A 24,006-nucleotide genomic window follows, 5' to 3' on the forward strand; every position below is an offset into this window, starting at 1 on the left:
CAGAAAATGCTCTGACTTAACAGTTCCCCTCTCAGAGGAACTGTAAAATAAACAGATATACATTTACATTAATTTATACATTCTATAGAAAATTGATGTGTGTTAGATGATATATTTGTTTTCTTGAAACATCCACTCTAATTACAGAGTTTACTAAGGTTACAGAGTTAATATAGAGAGGTATTAGAGAGTTTAATAAGGTTGGCAGTTAAATATATCAAAATTATGCAGTTATACAATTATATCACATACACACCAACAATAATCATCTAGACAATATAATGAAAAAAGCTCTTATTCATATATATCTTCTTATTAAGTTTATTCCTTAGTATTTTTTTTTGTTTTTTAGGGGGGACCCCCCCAAAAACAAAAAAAATACTAAGGAATAAACTTAAGAAATGTGCAGTAAGATTCAATATTGTAAAAAGAGGTTAACTCTATTTAAGTTAGTCTATAAATTTAAGAGATTTTGATGGAGGGAGGATCTGACACAATGATGTTAAGGTTCATATGAAAGAGTAAATATTTGAAAACACACAGACAAATTCTGAAAAAGAAGGATGACAAGGGGGATGTGCCTTATTAGACAAAAAATGCATTAAAATGTACAACAATTTTAAAAAGTAACATTGTACCTAATATATTGTACACTTAAATATGTGTTAAGAGGGTAACTCTCATGGTAAGTGTTTTTACTCCAATAAATAAAATTTTAAAGAATTTCTTCATCCCCCCTCCAAAAGTACTGGCACCAAAATAGAATAACAGATCAATGCAAGAAAACATCCAGAAAGAGACCCCCAAATAAAAATTTAGTATACTGTATATTTAATAGTGGTAGCTTTTCAGGTAGATGAGGAAAGAGTGGCTTACTTAACAAATGGCATTGGGACAATCAGTTAATGATTTTGAAGAAAAAAGTTAGTTTCTTATGTTTTATACTTAAACTAAAATAAATTCTAGATGAGTTAAGGATGTAAATGTAAAGTACAAAAGGTACTAGAAGAGAGTGTAAGTTGAGGTAAGGAAGGCCTTCCAAAGCCTGACACCAAAGGCATGGTACTTAAAAATTAAAAAACCCCACAAACAGATAAAAGATAAACAAGAAACTTAAAAAAGACTAACAATAAATGACAGGTAAATGATGAATATCTTTAATATGCAAAGATCTCTTACCTATCTGTAACAAAAAAGGTAAACACCCAAAATAAAAATGCACAATGGAAGTAAACAGGCAGTTCACAAATGAAGAATACAAATGGTCAAAAAATCTCTCAAAGTTATTGGAGATAAAAAACAGATGATCATTTTTCACATAACAGATTGACAAAGCTTAAAAAGAATTTTCATAGTACCTGATAAAAGTGTGGCTAGACACTCTCCTATACTGCTAGTGTAAGTGTGAAATGATATCTTTCCAGAGGGTAATTTACAGTATGTATCACAAGCCTTAAGAAGTACTATTTATATTTAGAACATGTGGAAAAATAAAAAATAAATAAGTACTATTTATATATGTTGTTAGTGGGTATATACATTGATACAGTTTTTCTGAAGGGCAGTTTGGAACTATTTATCAAAGTTTAGAATGTACATGCCCTTTGTCCTAGCAATAACACTTCCAGGAATTTTATCTAAAAGATATGCTCATGAAGATGTATATACAAGGATATTCATTGAAGCAGGGTTTATAATAGCACAGAACTGAAAACAACCTAAATGTTAATCAAAAAGGAACTAATTAAATAAAATATAGCATATCCACATAATGGAATATTACAACCATTTTATAAAATGGTAGGTTTATCTATCTTCTTTGGGGATAGTTCAGTTTTGTTTTTTATTGTGGAGGTCTATATGTCCTTAAAATTTTTTTTTCTTTTTAATAATTAGAGATGAGGTCTCACTATGTTGCCCAGGCTGGTCTTGAACTCCTGGCCTCAAGTGATCCTTGGCTTCTCAAAGCGCTGCGATTATAGGCATGAGTCACTGCACCTGGAAGGAGGTTTATATGTCTTGATACAAGGTGTAAAAGATATGTTAAATGGAAAATGCACGGTGCAAAATAGTACATATAGTATGGTCCCATGTGTGTAAAGAAGAAAAAATAGGGAAGATGGGCATTACAGAGGCTTTAAAATGCACTGGGAATAATAAAGTTTTCATTTTTATCTTTAGAGTATAATTCATGAGTGAATTCTTTTCAATTTTTTTTCCCAGTTATCTTAAAAGCTCTGTTGATTGTGGATCTGAGAACTAACATTACATGCTATAAAATCCAAACAGAAAATATATTTAAATTATTAGACAATTTAAAGCTTATGAGAACATAAGAATAAAATTACTGCATTCCTTTGCTTATTAATTAAGTATATCACACTAACAGAATTTATTTCTGTGGGAACAATGTTAACTCGTAGGCCCCAGATGGAAATGATATGCCAGGGTAGAGATTCAGATCTTTGAGCCTTTTGAGTAGATTTTTCTCAGAAAAAGAAAGATGTTCTCTCAGGTTTACTATTTTTAGGCAGATTGAGATGACCATATTGTCTTAGTTATCCAGGCAGTCTGACCTCTAACTTTATTTTGCCCAATGCAGATTGATTGGTATTTGCTGTTGTTGGATTGAGTCTAAAAAAGAATATTTTCTCAACTCCAAACCATCATATTATCTTCTAATATCAAAATCTTCATTTAACATACTAACCTCTGTAATTGCTCATCCATGGGGTTTTAATGTAACTTACCCATGTCTTGTTCCTAATTTGATAAATTTTCTATATTACTAGTTTTGGAGTAGAAGATTTAATTCAAATGTTACAAATTCCTTTGTCCCAAATCTATCCCCAAAGTCAGAACAGGACATGCTGTTTTCCTCAACCAGTTTAGGAACTCCTTTTTTTTGTGGGGGGGGGGGGGGTAGGGGAGCGGACAGCATCTAGCTCTGTTACCCAGGCTGGAGTGCAGTGGGGCGAGCATGGCTTGCTGCAGCCTTGACCTGGTCCCAAGTGATCCTCCTGTCTCAGCCTCCTGTGTAGCTGGGACCACAGTCACGTGCCACTATGACTGGCTAATTTTTTTTATTTTTTGTAGAAACGAGGGTCTCATTTTGTTGCCCAGGCTGGTCTTGAACACCTCTGCTCAAGTCACCTTGGCCTCCCAAAGTGTTGGGATTACAGGCATGAGCCACCGCATCCAGCCCTCTTTCTCTGAAAGTATTATTTTCTTTTCACAAATGGATTTTTCTAGCTTTTGTTTTTTGTTTATTTATTTATTTTTTGAGACACAGTCTTGCTCTGTCACCCAGGCTGGAGAGCAGTGGCATGATCTCGGCTGACTGCAAACACCACCTCCCAGTTTCAAGCGATTCTTGATTCTGGTGCCTCAGTCTCCTGAGTAGCTGGGATTACAGGCAAGCACCACCACACCTGGCAACTTTTTGTATTTTTTTAGTAGCAACGGGGTTTCACCATGGCCAGGCTGGTCTCGAACTCCTGACCTCAGGTGATCCACCTGCGTTGGGGCCTCCCAAAGTGCTGGGATTACAGGCATGAGTCACTGTGCCCTGCCTTTCTAAGCTTTTAAACTAATTATAGTGAGACTTGTTGGTGCTGCTTTTTAAAAATTATCCTTTTATGATTGAAGAAAACTGTCTTTTTCTTTTTGATTCTCTTATAAATTTAAGATTAAATAATCTTACAGATTTGAAAATTAAAGAATCACATTCTGCTAATTATTTTAGTGCCCAGCACTAAAAGAATTCCTTTTTTGGTATGTTTTCTGTCAGCCCTCTCTTACTGTTGTTTTCTTCACTTCCTTAATTGCAGTTTCCTCTTTGTTATCTTTAACCTTTGCTCATTTCTGCCTTTAAACAGGAACTGTATATGACCTGCTTACTCTTGGGTTTGGGAAAAAGCTATTTACAAATGTCCAAAGCTATAGAAGACAATAAATGCATCCAATTCAGACAAAGAAAATGTTTGGCTAATTTCAGCATTTTCTTAATTATTTTCCTGAATAATAAAGTAATACATGCAAAAAATAAAAATAAGAAATTAAAAAAATAAAAAATACATGCTTGTTTTAATGAAACTAAAGTAATATAGAATTACATAAAGTAAAAAGATAGTCACTCCCTCAAAGGGTAATCACTATTAATAGCTTGTATTCTTCTAGACCCTTTACTAGTCACAGATATGCTTCCATGTCAGTATATGCCGATTTAGCTTGTTGTTCTTAACTGCTGTATAGTATTCTATAGTATGGATGCACCATAATTTATTTATCTATTCCCTAATTGATAGGCATTTAGAGAGTCTCCAAATTTTAACTATTTTAGATATGCTTATACCTATAACTTTATACATCTGTGTAAGTATTTTTGTAGCTAGATTCTTTTAAGTAAAATTTCTGGGTCAAGTTATGTACACGTCATATGTTGATAAGTATTGCAAATTTGCCTTTCAAAAAAGGCCGTAGTGATTTACACTTCATTAACAGTATGATAAAATATTTTTCTATACCCTTGACCATCCTTAATAGATACATAAGTCTTTTAAATTTTTGCCAACATTATAAGAAAAAAACACGATGTCATTGTTTTAGTTTGTATTTAAATTTCTCAAATTTGTGTTTTTAACTAGTTTAGTTGAACATCTTGTAACAACTACATTATATGTCAAATAAAAAAGTTTGTAAATTAGAGCGTATGCTATAAACCTTCAGCAAGAAAAAAGTGTACACAGAAGAAAGTTTGTAATTGTTTATCCCTCTTTTTCTGCATATGTTTGGGATAAAGTAACATAATATATGAACTGATCATCTTTTCAGGTGCCTATAAAGAACTCCCAACTGGTAGACTTTAGCATCTGTTGGGATGATAGGCCAAGTGATATTTTTAATTTAAATTTTTTTTTAGAGACAGGGTCTCTGTAGCTCAGGCTGGAGTGCAGTGACATGATCATATCTCACCGTAACCTTGAATTCCTTCCTCAGCCTCTGGAGTAGTTGGGACTACAGGTGCACTACCACGCTCAGATAATTTTTTTAAAAAAGTTTATTTAAAGACGGGACCTTTCTGTGTTGCCCAGGCTGGTCTTGAACGCCAATCCTCTAGTGATCCTCCTGTGCCCGGCCCCAAGTGGCTCTTTTCTACCCTGCTCTCTCACTTGTTGTCTGGCTGAACAGGCTCAAGTCTGCCAGTGAAAGTGACTTAGCTTTGTGGACAGTTGTGTCATTCCTCAGTATGGTATGTATGTATGTATGTATGTATGTATGTATGTATGTATGTGTGTGTGTATTTATTTATTTATTTATTTATTTATTTATTTATTTATTTATTTGTGATGGAGTCTTGCTCTTGTTGCCCAGGCTGGAGTGCACTGGCACAATCTTGGCTCACTGCAACCTCTGCCCCCCAGGTTCAAGCAATTCTCTTGCCTCTGCCTCCCAAGTAGCTGGGATTACAGGCGCCTGCCACCACACCCAGCTAATTTTTGTATTTTTAATTGAAATGAAGTTTCACTATGTTGGCCAGGCTGGTCTTGAATTCCTGACCTCAGGTGATCTGCCTGCCTCAGCCTCAGCCTCCCAAAGTGCTGGGACTACAGGCATAAGCCACCACGCCTGGCCGAGGATGTTATTTAATGTTTTGTTTTGTTTTATTGAGATAAGATCTGACTCTGTCACCCAGGCTGGAGTGCAGTGGTGACATTTTGGCTCACTGCAACCACTGCCTGCCTGGCTCAGGTGATCCTCCCACCTCAGCCTCCTGAGTAGCTGGGACCACAGTCATTCACTACCACACCCAACTAACTTTTTTGTATTTTTTGTAGAGGCGGTGTTTCGCCATGTTGCCCTGGCTGGTCTCAAATTCCCAGACTCAAGCGATCCGCCCACTTTGGCCTCCCAAAGTGCTGGGTTTACAGGTGTGAGCCACCATGCCTGGTCTGGCAATTATCTTTGACTTTATAAATCTTTCTTATATTTTAGATAACTGATATAGCTCACTACTATTTAATGTTTATCTGCCTTGATAACTCTTTATGTTGTGTTTATAGGCCAGAGTCCCTGTAGACACATGTACTAATTGACCAGAATTACACAATAAAATTGCAGAGCTACATAGTAGCAGAATAGTAATTTGCCAAATTATTTTAATAGGTCAATACTGAAAGGATAATATTATTTGCTGACTTTTATTAAGACCTATATTAAGATTCTATAGTGTTATATTTCTAAGGTTGCAAGTTTTTTTCAAGAATAAAAATATATGTTTAATTATGAGTTTTACTGTTCATCCAAAGGTGTAACGTAAAATAAATTTACAGGTGGGATAAGATGGACTGAGTTACAATTTTTTAACCTCAGGATCTTTGATGGCTAGTTCCCACCCCTAAGGTCATCTTATGTGTTCATATGCGGTAATGTTTTTTTCATTAGATTTTGCATTTCAATCACAGGCATATTTGTCAAAAAAGATGAGGTAGGCTGGACACTGTGACTCACACCTGTAATCACAGCACTTCGGGAGACCTAAGTGGGAGGACTGCTTGAGTCCAGGAATTTGATGCCAGCCTGGGCAACATAGTGAGACCCCATCTCTACAAACAAATTCAAAACTTAGCAAGGTGTTGGTGGCACGTGTCTGTAATCCCAGCTACTCAGGAGGCTGAGGCAGGAGAATCACTTGAACCCGGGAGGCAGATTGCAGTGAGGCAAGATTGCGCCATTGTACTCCAGCCTGGGCGACAGGGCGAGACTCTGTCTCAAAAAAAAAAAAAAATTCTATTTCCTTTTTTATATCCACTCTAAAAATAAGCATATGATGAGCCAAGAACATCCACTAATGACCAGTTGTTACATCCTTTTATCTTGATCCCTTTGAACTCATTCCAAGTTATTGTACTAACCTATTAAGCTGATTGTTCATGAAATAGAAATCAAAGCCAATTATTTCACATTTAAAGTATATATAACAACCAGTTCTTGCCAGAAAATCAGAAGAGAGGGGAAAGTCAAGAAAAATTATAAAAATACATTACAAATGAAATAAAATAACAAGGAAATGACTGACAATGAAATGTATCTTTCCATTTATTCGTAGTTCATTTTGATTCTTCAATTCTTCATTGAAATTTCTGAAATATAAAAAATAAGTGTATTACCACTTCACATCCACTAGGATGGCTATTACTAAAAAAAAAAAAAAAAAACCTCAGAAAATATCAAGTGTTGGCGAGAAACTGGAACTCTTGTGCATTGTTGATAAAATGTAAAATGGTCCAGTCATGGTGGAAAACAGTATGGTGGTTCCTAAAAATATTAAATATAGAATTACCACATGATCTAGCAGCTCCACTTCTGGACGTATACCCAAAACAATTTGAAGTAGGGATTTCAACAGATATTTGTATACCAGTGTTCATTGCAGCATTATTCATAGTAGCCCAAAGGTGGTAGCAGCCCAAATGTCCATCAACAGATGAATGAATAAACACAATGCGGTATGAATATGTATATATGATATAATAGAACATTAGCTTTAAAAAGGAATGAAATTCTGACACATGATACTACATGGGTGAACTTTGAATGTGTTATGCTAAATGAAATGAGCCAGCCACAATAGGACAAGTATTATATGAGTTTACTTATTTGGAGTACCTAGAGTAGTTAAAATCATAGAGATATAAAGTAGTACCGTGGTTACCAGGGTCTGAAGGGGAGGGAGAATAGGGAGTTATTTTTTAATAGGTACAGAATTTGAATTTGGGAAGATGAAAAAGTTCTGAAGACAGATGGTGGCGATGGTTGCACAACAATATGCATGTACTTAATTCCACTAAATTTTACATATAAAAATGGTTAAAATGGTAAATTTTATGTTATGTGTATTTTACCACATTTTTTTTTTTTTGAGACAGAGTCTTGCTCTTGTAGCCCAGACTGGAGGGCAATGGCGCAATCTCGGCTCACTGCAACCTCCGTCTCCCGGGTTCAAGTGATTCTCCTGCCTCAGCCTCCTGAGTAGCTGGGATTACAGGCGCCCATCATCACACCTGGCTAATTTTTGTATTTTTAGTAGAGACGGGTTTCGCCATGTTGGCCAGGCTGGTCTCGAACTCCTGACCTCGTGATCTGCCCGCCTCGGCCTCCCAAAATGCTGGGATTATAGGCATGAGCCACCATGCCTGGCCAATTTTTTTTTTTTTTTTGAGACAAGAGTTTCGCTCTTGTTGCCCAAGCTGGAGTGCAATGGTGCGATCTCGGCTCACTGCAACCTCTGTCTCCTGGGTTCAAGCGATTCTCCTGCCTCAGCCTCCTGAGTAGCTGGGATTACAGGTGTGTGCCACCACACCCAGCTAATTTTTTGTATTTTTAGTAGAAACGGGGTTTTACCATGTTAGCCAGGCTGGTTTGGAACTCCTGACCTCAGGTGATCGCCCTCTTCAGCCTCCCAGAGTGCTGGGATTACAGGCATGAGCCACCATGCCCGGCCATTTTACCACAATTTTAAAATATTTATTTATTTATTTATTTATTTATTCATTCATTCATTCATTCATTCATTCATTCATTCAAGACGGAGTCTTGCTCTGTTGCCCAGGCTGGAGTGCAGTTGCACGATCTCGACTCACTGCAAGCTCCACCTCGCAGGTTCATGCCATTCTTCTGCCTCAGCCTCCTGAATAGCTGGGACTACGGGCGCCCATCACTACGCCCCGCTAATGTTTTTGTATTTTTAGTAGACGAGGTTTCACCGTGTTAGCCAGGAAGGTCTTGATCTCCTGACCTCGTGATCCGCCTGCCTTGGCCTCCCAAAGTGCTGGGATTACAGGCGTGAGCCACCGCGCCTGGCTAAAAAGTCTTTTAAAAAAGTGTCTGCCTTTCTCAGAAAATAGTCATTTTGCTATAGCCCATACATATTTTGAGAGAAAAGACAAATGTTGTATAAAACTGTGTGTGAGGAAAATCATCTCTGACTTCCACTGAGTATTCTGAATGGCAGCAACTTAAAGAATAGCAGCAAAACCTAATGGACATATCCATTTATAATAGGACATTGCAGCCATGGCTTTATAGAGCAAACCCTGGGGAAAATTCAATGATGGGAAGAACAAAGTGGACGTCGGTAGTTTTTTCTTCTTTGTTCTGTGATATGGTCCAGACTCTTTCCTCACAGACAATGGAAACATGGTAGAAACTCTCTACCATGGTCAGTCAGTTGAAGAAGGGAATCATAAAAATTATGTGAATATAGCCTAGTCATTTTTTTTAAACCTAAAACATATGTTCATTTATTCTCCAATATTTATTTGTATTTATTTTATTTTTATTTTTATTCTGGAGACAGAGTCTTGCTTTGTCGCCCAGGCTGGAGTACAGTGGCGTGATCTTGGCTCACTGCAACCTCCGCCTCCCGGGTTCAAGCAATTCTTCTGCCTCAGCCTCCCGAGTAGCTGGGACCACAGACGCACGCCGCCACACTCAGCTCATTGTTTGTATTTTAATAGAGACAGGGTTCGCCGTGTTGCCCGGACTGGTTTCGAACTCCTGAGCTCAGGCAGTCTGCCACCTTGGCCTCCCAAAATGCTAGGATTACAGGCGTGAGCCACTGCGCCCGGCCTTATTCTCCAATATTTATATGTAGGGCCACAACCTTTTCTTTGCGTGTGGGTCCTTTGGAGTTCTTCCTTTCCTTCCTTGTATAAACCACACCCATATTGCTTCATTCCAGATTTCTGTCTTCTAGTTTGGTTTTATTAAAATAGAGAACAAATTTAAGAGATGAGAGTTCTTTTAGGTTTTTATTATTACCCCCCAATCTCTTAAAGTTGCTTCATGTACAGCTATTTTAGCAGTAACTTTGCTACTCACCTTATTGAACATTCCTAATGCATTCAACTTTGTTTTCATAGAAAGAACAACTCTCCTTTTTGCTGTTATTTAATCAGTGTACATAATATTTAATTAAATCACTTGGCCATGAGAAGTTCAGTGGACATAAACAGCTTGAGGGCAAACACAGCTGAATTTCTATATGCCAACAATTCTACTGGTGGGAACAAGGAGTGTGCATCTAAGTACTAAGCATGCTATGGGCATCTGAATATTTTAGTGACAGAAAAGAGACCATCAGTTAACCCATTGGAGGTTGGTTAAGATAACTTTTTGCAGAGTAAAATTTGCTTTTTCTTAATGTATCCTAACATTTTTCTTGTATGAAAATAGAGATCTACATCATTGTTTTTAATGGCCACATGGTATTTATTATACATGCATTAGGCTGGGTTCTTACTTGAAGACAACATAAAGCAGTTCTGACTCGCTTAACCAGAAACGGAATTTATTGGTTAGGCTTTTGGATTGCTTATAGAGACAACAGAAGTCAATCAGAGTCAACCAGGCTTGGAAAATAGGTAGGAACACAATGAGACTAAAACAGGCCAAGGACATGCCCCAGGAAGTCTAGTGAGGACCTCTTCACTGGCACTGGCTTTCTCAGGACTTTTGCCAGGGCCACTTCTGGCATCTTGACTGTATTGCTGCCTGTGCTGAGAATTATCTTCATCTGTCCTTGTGTATTCACGTCACTTTCTCATGATTCAAAATCCTGGGCAGAAGTGTCTGACTAGCCAAGTCTAGAATCATTTAGAAGCATCTCAACTTCAAGGGGACAGGGAAAAGGAATATCTGTCTCCTCCCTTCTCCCTTCCTCCCACAACACACATGCTTTGGCTTTAATAATGGTAGCCAGGGTTGTACTGTTTATTTCTAAGACGCTTGCGGTGGGGGCATTTTCTTGGCATGGGATGTGTGTTTGAATGCTGGGTAGCCAAAAATATGACAAGTGTTACACTGTGATGCACTAGAGTTTATTTAATTAATATCCTATTATAAAAAATTTAGATAGTTTCCAGTTTTGTTCTGTTTTAAGCCACATAGTAATGGACACATGTGAGCAATCTACTGGGGGAATGAGGTATCTTAGCTGTTTTAATTAATTATTTTAATTTTTAATTTTAGCTGTTTTAATTTAGATTTTAAAAGTTATTAGTGAGGTGGAGTAACTTCATGTGTATTGGCATTTTGGTTTTCTTATTTTTTCAATTGTCTGGCATATATATTTTTTGAGATATAATTTAACATACCATAAATTCATTATTAAAAAAATGTCGTCCAGGCGCAGTGGCTCACGCCTGTAATCCCAGCATTTTGGGAGGCCGAGGCAGGCAGATCACAAGGTCAGGAGATCGAGACCATCCTGGCCAACATGGTGAAACCCTGTCTCTACTAAAAATACAAAAATTAGCCCGGTGTGGAGGCACATGCATATAGTCCCAGCTACTTGGGAGGCTGAGGCAGGAGAATCATTTGAACCCGAGAGGTGGAGGTTGCAGTGAGCCAAGATCACGCCACTGCACTCCAGCCTGGTAACAGAGTGAGACTCTGTCTCAAAAAAGAAAAAAATTAAAAAAAATTTAAAAAAGTCAAATTCAGCGATTTCTAGTATGTTCACAGACTTGTGCAACTATCATCACTATCTAATTACAGAATATTTTTATTAATCCAAAAAGAAACTCCATGCATATGTTTTTGCAGTTTGTTTACATGGTGGTTTTTGCCACACAAAATTTTAAAATTTCATTTAATTACATTTTAATCTCTTTTCCTTTACAGTTTCTGTTTTGGCTTATGCTTAGAAATGCTTTCCCCACCCAATGTTTTGTTGTTGTTAGGTAATGCTTATTTTTATATTTTCCTAGTATTTTTTACTTTTTATTTTTACATCTTGTTCTTTAACTTGGAATTAATTTATAGATTGTAAGATGGTTTCTAAAAATGTTCACAATTATTAAATGGTTAGCGTATTATCCCAGCACTACTTACTGATTTTCTCAGTGATTTGAATTGCTGCCCTTGTTATATACTGAATTCTTATATACACACATATGTACGTTTCTGGAACTTTCTGTTCTGTTGCAAGGATCTTTCTATTCTGACATCAGCACAAGACCTTTTTTTTTTTTTTTTGAGATGGAGTCTCGCTCTGTCACCCAGGCTGGAGTGCCATGGTGCAATCTTGGCTCACTGCACCCTCTGCCTCCCAGGTTCAAGTGATTCTCCTGCCTCAGCCTTCCAAGTAGCTTGGACTACAGGCATGCACCACCATGCCCAGCTAATTTTTGTATTTTTTTAGTAGAGACGGGTTTCGCCATGTTGGCCAGGCTGGTCTCAAACTCCTGACCTCAGGTGATCCGCCTGCCTTGGCCTCCCGAAGTGCTGGGATTATAGGCGTGAGCCACTGTGCCTGGCCAATACTTTTTTTAATAGACAATTTTTTAGAGTAATTTTAGGTCCACAGCAAAATTGAACAGAAGGTACAGTATGTAGCCTTTTCAGATTGGCTTCTTTCACTTAGTAATGCACGTATAAGTTTCCTCCAAGTTTTTTTATGAATAGCTCATCTTTAATGTGTGTGCTGAATAATATTTGATTGCCTTGCTGCACCACAGTTTATTTATCCATTCACCTACTAAGGGGTATCTTGGTTGCTTCCAAGTGTCAGCAATTATGAATGAAGTTGCTGTAAACATCTGTGTGCAGTTTTGGTGTAGACATAAGTTTTCAACTCTTTTGGGCAAATACCAAGGAGTGCAATTGCTGGATTGTATGGTAAATTATATTTAGTTTTGTAAGTAACTGCCCAACTGTCTTCCAAAGTGGCTGTACTATTTTGCATTTCCACTAGCATTAAATGAGCATTCCTATTGCTCCACATCCTCTTTAGCATTTGGTGTTGTCAGTGTTCTGGATTTTGGCCATTCTACTAATAATAGATATATAGTAGTGTCTCATCATTGTTTTAATTTGCATTTCCCTGATGACGTATGATGTGGGGCATCTTTTCATATGCTTATGTATTATCTGTATATCTTCTTTGGTGAATTGTCTTTTAAGATCCTTAGCCCATAACATCAGGTTGTTTTCTTAGCACAAGACTTTTTAATAATTAAAACTTTTAAAGACTCTTTAATGTCTGGTTGGGTAATTAGCATTTAGCATCATTATTTTTTAGTAATGACTTTTATAAAATTAATGGTATACTCGAAATGTTTGGCCAAACTGAGTTGTCCTTTTCAGCCTCACCAAACTTTTATTGTTTTCTTGTAGTTTATTCTTAACAAGTTATGATAAATATAAAATAAGTGTTTTTTCTTTTTCCTTTTTTTTTTTTTTTTGATAGTCTTGCTCTGTTGTCCAGGCTGGAGTGCAGTTGCATGATCTTGGCTCATTGCAACCTCTGCCTCCTGGGCTCAAGCCGTCCTCCCACCTAAGCCTCCTGAGTAGCTGGGACTACAGGAGTGTGCCACCGTGCTCAGCTAATTTTTGCATTTTTTGTGGAGATACGGTTTCACTATGTTTCCCAGGCTGGTCTCGAACTCCTGGGCTCAAGCAATCCACCCATCTCGACCTCCGAAAGTGCTGGGATTACAGGCGTGAGCCACCATGTCTAGCCTGTTTTTTCAACTTTTTCTACATAAGTGGTTAAACACTGGCAGTTATTTTCATTTTCATAGGCATTTAATGTTTTCGCATTTGTTGGTTTTGGCACTATTTTGTCTTAGAAGTGAATTTGTCTTAGAAAAAAGCAATAACATTACAGGCAGTTCTTGATTTAGACATAGATTGTGTCTGACAAGTTGAATCAGGTGATTTAAAAATAAATTTTCTTTTCTTAATATTTTTATATTCGGGGGTACATGTGCTTGTTTGTTACATGGGTATTACATGTGTAATCAGGTGATTGTTTTGATGAGGGAGAGGAGGCATTCCAATCACCAAATAGCCTTCATAGACTCAAAGATTCCTGCACCAAGACCATATTTAACACATAACATTGTTGAAAAGTAGCTGACTCATTTGTAATTTCAAGTAGTTGAATTCTACTTCCCCCTACCTTCCTGAGATAATGATAGCTGCCTTGCAAGAAAAGTTCCACACACACTAAAAACATGTTTCTACCTTTTGTCTATTATTGACATGGCAGCAGTTGCTTAGCCCCTGTTGGAAAGGCACATATATACTTGAGGCATATTTCTCACTTTTGGGGAACCTGTCTCTACCTGTGTTTATTGCAGGGTATTGGTATTTTTCAAGCATTCTCTCCACACCACTCTCACCTTTGGCTGGTTTTACTTTATGGCTTGCACACATTGCCCTGTTAAGTTAATCCTTTTGAGGTTATTGTTGGCTTTGGACTCCAGCCTGATTTGGCTGTATGAACGTAGACAAGTCTCAGCTTTAGCTTCCTTAATTTTAAAAGGAGGTTATGATTCTATTTACGTAGCAGGATTGGTGTGAGACGCATGCAGTGCTATAGGAATCTGAAGCGTCTGTATTGTTATCATAGGACAACTTATTTGTAGAGATGCTATGACTAGTCTAGGAGTCACAAAAATGACCAGTGAAGTACATTGCCTTTTAATTTGAATGTTCTGTTCTTTTTTGACCTTATTACTGTGTTTAAGTATTACTACCTAATCTTTTAGGAATGGTCAAATGAAAAAAACTGTTATTTATTTTATTTTTTTTCCTGAGATGGAGTCTCACTCTGTCGCCCAGGCTGGGGTGCAGTGGTGTGATTTCGGCTCACTGCAACCTCTGCCTCCCAGGTTCAAGCGATTCTTCTGCCTCTGCCTCACTCTCCGAGTAGCTGGATTGCAGGCGTGTGCCACCATACCCGGCTAATTTTTGTATTTTTAGTAGAGACGGGATTTCACCATATTGGCCAGGCTGGTCTCGAACTCCTGACCTCATGATCTGCCCACCTTGGCCTCCCAAAGTTCTAGGATTACAGGCGTGAGCAACTGTGCCTGGCAAACATACACCTGCCTACTTCAGTTGTTTCATCTGGAATCTTAGTCCTCTGTTTATATAATACTGGTTGTTTGATGAAAGAAATTAGACACTCAGTATTTTGGAAACAAGTTAAGTAATAAGATTAATTTTCATTTTAAAGGTTTATACAATTTAAAAGAAAAGGATGAATTATATAAAATAATAGAGAAGCTAATGCTTTCCCCTTTTGTTTTCATTTTAGAATGTGGTAGCAATTTTAAATAAAAGTGAATGGGTAGGAAAAAAATTAATTGATCTGGAAATATTATATAGATACCTTGAAGGCAACTAGTTGATTGTTATTTGCATAGCTAGAAATCATCTATTTATTTAATAAAATAAGCACGTTTTTATAGCCTTGGTATAATAAAATGGGTTATTTGGGCTTTTTATATATATGAATTTATCATTGGTCTTACTTATTGAATTATTTCAGTTTCAGTAACTTTTCTCTTAATTTCTACATATTTCCTATTTTTTTTTCTTTTTCATTTCCCATTAAAATGAGTTGGCTTTATGAGATGAAATAATTTAGGCCTACAATGAGTATAGGTAGTCCTATGACATACCTGTGTATTTACTACCCAGCCTAAGAAGTTAAACATTAAATATATAGTTGCATTTCCCCTTTGTGCTCTTCTCAAGTCACTCCTCTCCCCTCTCTCCCCTCAATCTGTTGAATTTGGAGTTTATCATGTCTGTGCACATTTTTATATTTTTACTATCACAACTATATATGTGTGCATACAAAAACAATGTATAACATTGTTTTATGTTTTTAAACCTTTGTATCCTTTTTTTGGACATAACATCAACATTTTATTTTATTTTTTATTCATAGGCATTGTTTTATTTTGTCTTGCATATTTTAAAATATATTAGATGGTATCAAACTATCACTTTGTCATTTGCATTTTTCTTAGAACATTGTTTTCTTAGAACATGCATTTATGTATCAACATATATTGATACATAAAAATACTTCTAGTTCATTTGTTTTTAAAATTATTTTGTGGCACATTATAATTATTCATATTTATGGGGTACAATTTGATGTTTTGATACATCTACATGTTGTACAATGATCAAATCAGGGTATTTAGCATATCTATCACCTCATACATTTATCAGTGCTTTGTGATGAGAACATTCAAAAGCCTCTCATCCAGCTATTTTGTAATGTACAATACCTTACTGTTAACAATCCTCAACCTACTGTGCAATAAAAACACCAGAACTTATTCCTTCTATCTAAATGTGACCTTGTAGCCATTTACCAAACTCTTTCCATCCTTCCCTCCCCAGTCTCTGGTAACCACTGTTGTACTCTATGACATCAACCATTTTTTTTTTTTTTAAATTCCACATGAGCAAGATCATGTGGTATTTGTCTTTCTGTGTCTGGCTTATTTCACTTAACATGATGTCTTCCAGGTCCATCCATGTTGTCACAGATGGCAGAATTTTATTCTTTTTTATGGCTGAATAGTATTCCATGTATATATATACACCACATTTTGTTTATGCATTTATCCATTGTCGGACATGGATTGATTCCATATTTTGGCTATTGCAAATACTGCTGCAATAAACATGGCAATGCAGATAATCTCTTCAACATACCAATTTCATTTCCTTTGAATAAATACCCAGTAGTGGGATTGCTGGATCATATGGTAGTTCAATTTTCAATTTTTTGAGGAATCACCGTACTGTTTTCCATAGTGGCTATACTAATTTACAATCCCACCAACTGTGTATAAGGGTTCCCTTTTCTCCATATCGTCACCACCCCTCTTTTCTTTTGTTATTTTGATAATAACTGGAGTGAGTCGGTGTCTCCTTGTGGTTTTCATTTGCATTTTCCTGGTGATCAGTGGTATGGATTGCATCTGTGTCCTGGCCAAATCTCATGTTGAAATGTAATCCCCAGTGTTGGAGGTGGAGCCTAGTGGGAAGTGTTTGGAACATGGAGGCATATCCCTCATTAATGGCTTTGCACTATCCCCTTGGTGATGAGTGAGTTCACATGAGATCTGGTTGTGTAAAAGTGTGTGGCACCTCCCATTCTGTCTCTCTTGCTCCCACATCACCTTCCACCATGAACAAAAGCTCCTTGAGGCTTCACTGGAAGCTGAGCAGATACTGACACCATACTTGTACAGCCTGCAGAACTGTGAGTCAATTAAACCTTTTTTCTTTATCAATTACCCAGTCTCAGTTATTTCTTTCTTTCTTTCTTTCTTTTTTTAACTGACACAGGGTCTTGCTCTTTTACCTAGTCTGGAGTGCAGTGGCCCAGTCACAGCTCACTACAGCCTTGACCTCCTGGGCTTACACGATCCTCCCACCTCAGCCCCCAGGTAGCTGGGAATACAGGTGTGTGCCACTACACCTGGCTAATTTTTTTATTTTTTGTAGAGACTGAGTTTTGCCATGTTGCCCAGGCTTGTCTCAAACTCCAGGGCTCAAGCATTCTGCCTGCTTTGGCATCCCAAAGTGGTGGGATTACAGGTGTGAGCCACTGTGCCTGGCCAGGTATTTCTTTATAGCAATATAAGAGCAGCCTAACACAATTAGTGATGTTGAGTGTTTTTTCATGTGCTTGTTGGGTATTTGTATGTCTTCTTTTGAGAAATGTCTATTAAAGTCTTTTGGTCATTTTTTAAAAATTTTATTATTTTATACTTTAAGTTTTAGGGTACATGTGCACAACGTGCAGGTTTGTTACATATGTATACATGTGCCATGTTGGTGTGCTGCACCCATTAACTCGTCATTGGAAACAATTAACAAAGTAAAGAGACAATCTACAGAATGGGAGAAAATATTTACAAACTATACATTTATCAAGGGGTTAATATCCAGAATATATAAAGAACTTAATGACCACAAAATAACCTGACTAAAAAATGACCAAATGACGAGTCTTATTTTGTGGTCGTTAAGTTCTTTATATATTCTGGATATTAACCCCTTGATAAATGTATAGTTTGTAAATATTTCCTCCCATTCTGTAGATTGTCTCTTTACTTTGTTAATTGTTTCCTTTGCTGTGTAAAAGCTTTTCAGTTTTATGTAATCTCATTTGTCTACTTTTGCTTTTGTTGTCTGTGCTTTTGAGGTCCACTCAAAACTTCCTTGCTAAGCCCAATGCTGTAAAGCATTTCCTGCATGTTTTTTTTAGTAGTTTCATAGTTTCAGATTTTATATTTAAGCATTTAATCCATTTTGAGTAGATTTTTGTATATGGTGAGAGGTAGGGGTCTAGTCTCATTTTTCTGCATGTGGCTATTCAGTTTTCTCAGCACCACTTATTGAAGAGAGCAGTGTGTGTTTGTTATGGTTTGGATGTTTGTCCTTTCCAGATCTCATGTTGAAATGTGATTCCCAGTGTTGGAGGTGGGACTTGTGGGAGGCGATTGGATCATAGGGGAAGATCCTTCATGACGGGTTTGGCACCATCTCCTTGGTGATAAGCAAGATATGGTGGGGTTTTTTTTTGTTTGTTTTTGTTTGTTTGTTAGTTTGTTTTTCACCATCTCTTACAGGAAGGAGAAATCTAGTTGTTTAAAAGATTCTGGTACCTCCCCCTGTCTCTCTTGCTCATTCTCTTGCCATGTGACATGCTGGCATACCTTCGCTTTCTGCCATAATTGTAAGCTTCCTGAGGCCCTCACAAGAAGCAAATGCCAGCATCATGCTTCTATATAGCCTGTACAACCATGAGCCCAAATAAATTCTCTTTTCTTTATAAATTGCCCAGTCTCAGGTATTTCCTTATAGTGGTGCAAAAATGGACTAACAGTGTTCTTAGCACCTTTTTTTGAAAATCAGATGGCTATAGGTGCATGAATTTATTTTAGGGCTCTATTCTGTTCCATCGTGTATGTGCCTGTTTTTATACCAATACTATGCTGCTTTGATTACTATAGCCTTGCAGTATATTTTCAAGTCAGGTAGTGTGATGCCTCCAGCCTTGTTCTTTTTGCTTCAGATTGCTTTGGCTATCTGGGGACTTTTGTCATTCCATATGAATTTTAGGGTAGTTTTTTCCTATGTGAAGACTGTCATTGATATTTTTATTGGGATTGCATTAAGTCTGTAGATTGCTTTGGGTAGTATGGCCATTTTAACAATATTAATTCTTCCAATCCATGAACATGGGATAGCTTTTCATTTGTTTATGTCTTCTTCAATTTCTTTCATCAATGTTTTATAGTTTTTTTTTTTTTTTTGGAGACAGAGTCTCACTCTGTCACCCAGGCTGGAATGCAATGGCATGATCTCAGCTCACTGCAACCTCTGCCTCCAGGGTTCAAGTGATTCTCCTGCCTCAGCCTCCCAAGTAGCTAGGATTACAGGTGTGCACCATCACGCCCAGCTAATTTTGTATTTTTAGTAGAGATAGGGTTTCTCCATGTTGGCCAGGCTGGTCTCGAACTCCTGACCTCAGGTGATCTGCTCGCCTCAGCCTCCCAAGGTGCTGGGATTACAGGTGTGAGCCAACGCACCCAGCCAGTGTTTTATAGCTTTTAGTGTAGAGATCTTTCACCTCCTTGGTTAAGTTTATTCCTAAGTATCTTTTTTTTATGTAGCAGTTGTAAATGGAATTTTTTTTCAGGTGGTTTGCTATTAGCATATAGAAACACTACTGGTTTTAATAAGTTGATTTTGTATCTTGTGACTTTACTGAATTTATTTTTTAGTTCTGTTTTTTAGTAGATTCTTTAGGGTTTTCTGTATATAAGATCATGCCACCTGCAAACAGGGACAATTTGACTTTCTTCTGAAACTTTTTTTTCTAAACTATGTTAATGGGATTTATCCCTGTTGCTACTTGCAGCTCTACTTCAAGCTTTCTCATTCTCAGTGCTATAGACATTTGGGGCCAGATCATTCTTTGTTGTGAGGGGCTTTCTTGTCCATTACAGGATAATTGGCAGTATCCATGGCCTCTATGCACTAGATGCCAGTAGTACTCCCTTGCTGCACTCTGAGTTGTGACAACCAAAAGTGTCTCCAGACATTTTGAAATGTCCTATTGGTGGTGACATCACCCCTTCTCTCAGTGAGAATCACAATTCTAGTTCATTCATTTTAACTTCTATATTATGTTTCATTATAAATATACCACAACCAATTTTTTCATTTCCTTGTTGATGGACATCTAGATTATTTCCAAAGTTTTAACTATTAGCAACATTATTGCAATGAGCATTTTTGTTCTTGTTTCCTTGTGCACATGTGTGAGACTCTGTCTAGGGTACTGTGCTTAGGAGAGAAAATGTTGAGTTTTAATATATGCATATTTTCAACTCTACCAGCTATCATGAAGCAGTTTCCATAATTGTACTAATTTATACTCTAACCAATGGAACGAGAGAGATCCTGTTTCTCCATATCCTCACCAACACTTGGTATTGTCAGATTTTGAGATTTTTATCTACCTGATGGAGGTACATTATATTCCTTGATTACCACAAGGATCACAAATTGTGCAGATAGAGTTGTATCCAAAAAAGGATTAAGGCCGGGCGTGGTGGCTCATGCCTGTAATCCCAGCACTTTGGGAGGCTGAGGCGGGTGGACCACTTGAGGTCAGGAGTTCGAGATCAGCCTGGCCAACATGGTGAAACCCCATATCTACTAAAAATACAAAAATTACCCGGGGCCTGGTGGCATGTGCTTTTAGTCCCAGCTACTCAGGAGGCTGAGGCAGGAGAATCACTTGAACCTGGGAGGTGGAGGTTGCAGTGAGCTGAGACTGCTCCACTGCACTCCCGCCTGGGCGACAGAGCAAGACTCTGTCTCAAGAAACAAAAACAAAAGCAACAGCAAAACAAAACAAAACAAAACCCCAAAAAAGAATTAAATCTTACTGCATGATTATTGAGAATACAGGAGCCTTTCCCAAATTATAAGTGCTGATTATTTTAGGGGAATTTTAGAATGATGTTTGAGCTTCTGTGACCAGCTTTAAGAAGTGGTTTTGAACAATCAGACTTCATATGTGCCATGTTTTGTACTCAATTTCTGTAGTTTCTATTTCCAAACGAGAGATGATCATCTAGTCATAATATTGTTCTTCATCTTAGAAAATGATATTACTGATGGTGATTACCATCTCTACTTAGGGAATGGCTCAAAATATATTAATAACTTGAAGTTATTTCCCTCAGTGTTGTTGGATGCTTTTGTTCTCAGAGTCACTCATCACTAACAGCTGGATGCCAAATTTGTCTCTTTGATACTGTCGTTTCCCAGAAGCCTACATTTTTTTCCATACTATATGAAACTGTTTATGATCTTACTCTGTTTTCTGAGTCATTTTGCTAAATGCAGTAGGATGTTACAAAAGATATTCCTGGTTTTGTACCTACCTTTAAGACATTTAAAATGAAAAAGATGGACATAACATATATAACAAAGTCAATTAGAGTTGTGTGTATATGTAATAAAGTAGTGAGAGTGAGATGGAATTCCTCCGAGGTTTCATGTGTAAAGTCCAATTTAAGTAGAGTTTTGAAAAAAAAACAATGCAGGTGAATTACGAAAGCAGAAAGAAATATGTATTCAGAATTGATATGACTTAAATTAAGATGTAGTGGGAAAAGTGGCTTAATTAGTATAATTTTTGTTTGTGCTCACACATTGTGGACTCCTCAATACTTACTTCCTGGGTGAATTATCCAGTGCCTTTCTGCCTGACTGATCTCTCTCAGTTCTCAGTAAGCCTGAGTGTTAGTCCAGTGCTTTGGTCTGGGACATACCCCATGATAAAACTGTATTTCAGTCTTACATTCCTAAACAGGTAAACTAGCCTTCACCTACCAAAGGTATTGTATTCTAAAAGTTTGTTGCCAATTCTGTTTGTTGAATTTGATGTTTTCCCATAAAACGATTTAGTCAACTTTGGTAATCTTGCAAGATCAGCCCTCAAAAGCCCCATTTGACCCATAAGATACAGGAGCAAGTCTGAGTTCTGTGTTCTGGAGGTAGACAGCCAAAGCTATAAGAAGAATAAGGAAGAGTTTCCTTTTTTAGGCTCAGGACTATCCTTAGATAAAATTTTGATAGGATCTGTTTGTTTTAGACATTCTTCTACTTCCATTTTTATACCCTTGTACTGCTTCCCACTGACTCCTCCTGGGCTCCTAATACCTTCATGCTTGCCTGAAGTACTCCATCCTGGACTCGCCACCTGAACTCATCCTATTTGTCCTTTGCTCCCAAACTTGCCTTTCCTGTCCTATCTGGGCTTTTGTTCTCTTGTAGTAACTGACCTTATGTAGGTATTAAGAGATATAATTCCAACTATCATCCCCCTGATTGTCAAAAAAGAGTTTATATTTTAAAAAGAAGATACACTGGATGTTAAGACAACTGACCTTCAAAAAGTCACTTCATGGGGGAAAAGAGATATGGAAGGAGCTATTCTAGATTAAATGAGACAAAAGAGACATAAAACCAAATGCAATGTGTGAACCTTGTGAGGGTCCTGAATAGTAAAATTGGACTTCTTCAGACTTGAAAACTTGTACACAAAAGGACACTATCAAGAGAATGGAGGATTTGGGTACAAGCGGTTGAAAGATGGTTTGGCTGCTCTGGTCGGATTCTGCCGTCCCAGTGAGGCTGGAAAATAGGGTCTGGAGGCAGGAACATAAGGCTGATTCACACTTCAGCTATGACAGGAAATATCCTCTCATAGAGCATAGGCCAAGTAAATGATTTTGTAACTTTACTTCATCCTCTCCTTTTACATAGGGTGTACTCCAAGTAGAGGGTGTTTAAACTCAAAAAAACTCTGTAAGAGGGCCTTTTGAGCCCCTGTGCTCAGGCCTGCTCCCATACTGTGGAGTGTACTTTCATTTTCAACAAATCCCTTCATTCCTTCCTTGCTTTGTTTGTGCGTTTTGTCCAATTCTTTGTTTAAGACGCCAAGAACCTGGACACCCTCCACTGTTAACACCAGCCCTTCCCTGTGGCTGACCCTGAGGTGTTATGAGTTTCTTCACAGCCCTACTTCCTCTCTCTTCTCCCTCATTTTCAGACCCTTCTTCAGCATCTTCCCTGGGCATTGCTGTGAGTTTAGGCCGGCCCGTTTTGAGCAGGAGCAGCAGCGGAACAGTAGACCTGCTGGAGGAAGTGGGGCTGCAGATCGGAGACACAGCATTTTCGTCAACCAAACTTCTTGAAGCCATATCTACAGTATCAGCTCAAGTGGAAGAGCTTGCCGTCAAATGTACGGAAAATGCACGTTTCCTTAAAACATGACGGGACCTCTTGAAAGAACGCTGTGATTCTTGGAAATCTGACAATTGATTTGGCATACTTAGCTCTTTGATAGTGACTGTGTAATAATTCATACTTCCTCATATATGATCATTTCACATGTGCCACATATATAGGATAATATCTAGCAGTTCTCTATATCTTCAGAATGAAATTTTTCTTGGTTTTCTTGACCTTTGTAAAAGCAGAATACTGATTCTATTTTTGATGTTGATCAGTACTTGTGTATTCTTACACTTTCTGCCCTTCAAACTTTCATAAAATCCTTTACAAAATTAAATTTTATCAGTAGATAGTTAATATTAATTGTGCCACAGTGCTACCAGTAGCAAACTAAGTGGACCATTATTAGTTTTGCAGTAAGATGCCAAGCATGGCAGAATTAGAAGTTGAGCTTCATCTTATGGACCAAGGGAGATAACTTTAAGGTTCCAGCTCCATTAGGCTAAGTTCTCTAGGCAAATGATTGTCTTACTTACTTCGATATCCCCAGCACCTAAAACAGTGTCACATAGCATTCACTAAATGTTTATTGAAAAGAAGAGTTGATTAACATAATACAAAGCTATTTTTTCTTCCTGTATTTAGCAGGAAGACTATAATTGTTTCTCTAAAAAATGTATGAATCAGGACTTTGTTGACTTGAAGGAAAATGTTATCTTTTTCACAGAGATTTTAACTTTGATGATAGCTTTTAAAAACATGATAAATACTTTTGTCCTCAAATGATTATTTTAAAAAGTCTTTTTTTTTTTTTTTTTGAGACAGGGTCTCATTCTGTCTCCCAGGCTGGAGTGCAGT

General features: G+C 37.4%; 1 protein-coding gene across 4 annotated transcripts in view; it reads left to right on the plus strand.

Moving 5' to 3' along the window:
• ATP7A (ATPase copper transporting alpha) overlaps nt 1-24,006 on the plus strand; it is a 138,449-nt gene that overhangs the window by 26,913 nt on the left and 87,530 nt on the right. For 2 of the 4 annotated variants that reach the window (XM_019019294.4, XM_063703234.1), the window contains exon 2: nt 22,964-23,155. The exons of the other annotated variants lie outside the window; for them this stretch is intronic. The gene's annotated coding sequence lies outside the window, so the exon portion shown is untranslated. The remainder of the gene's footprint in view (nt 1-22,963; nt 23,156-24,006) is intronic. 4 annotated transcript variants of the gene reach the window in all.

This window comes from Gorilla gorilla, chromosome X (genome assembly GCF_029281585.2).
Source record: "Gorilla gorilla gorilla isolate KB3781 chromosome X, NHGRI_mGorGor1-v2.1_pri, whole genome shotgun sequence".
In the NCBI taxonomy this organism is placed as follows: domain Eukaryota; kingdom Metazoa; phylum Chordata; class Mammalia; order Primates; family Hominidae; genus Gorilla; species Gorilla gorilla.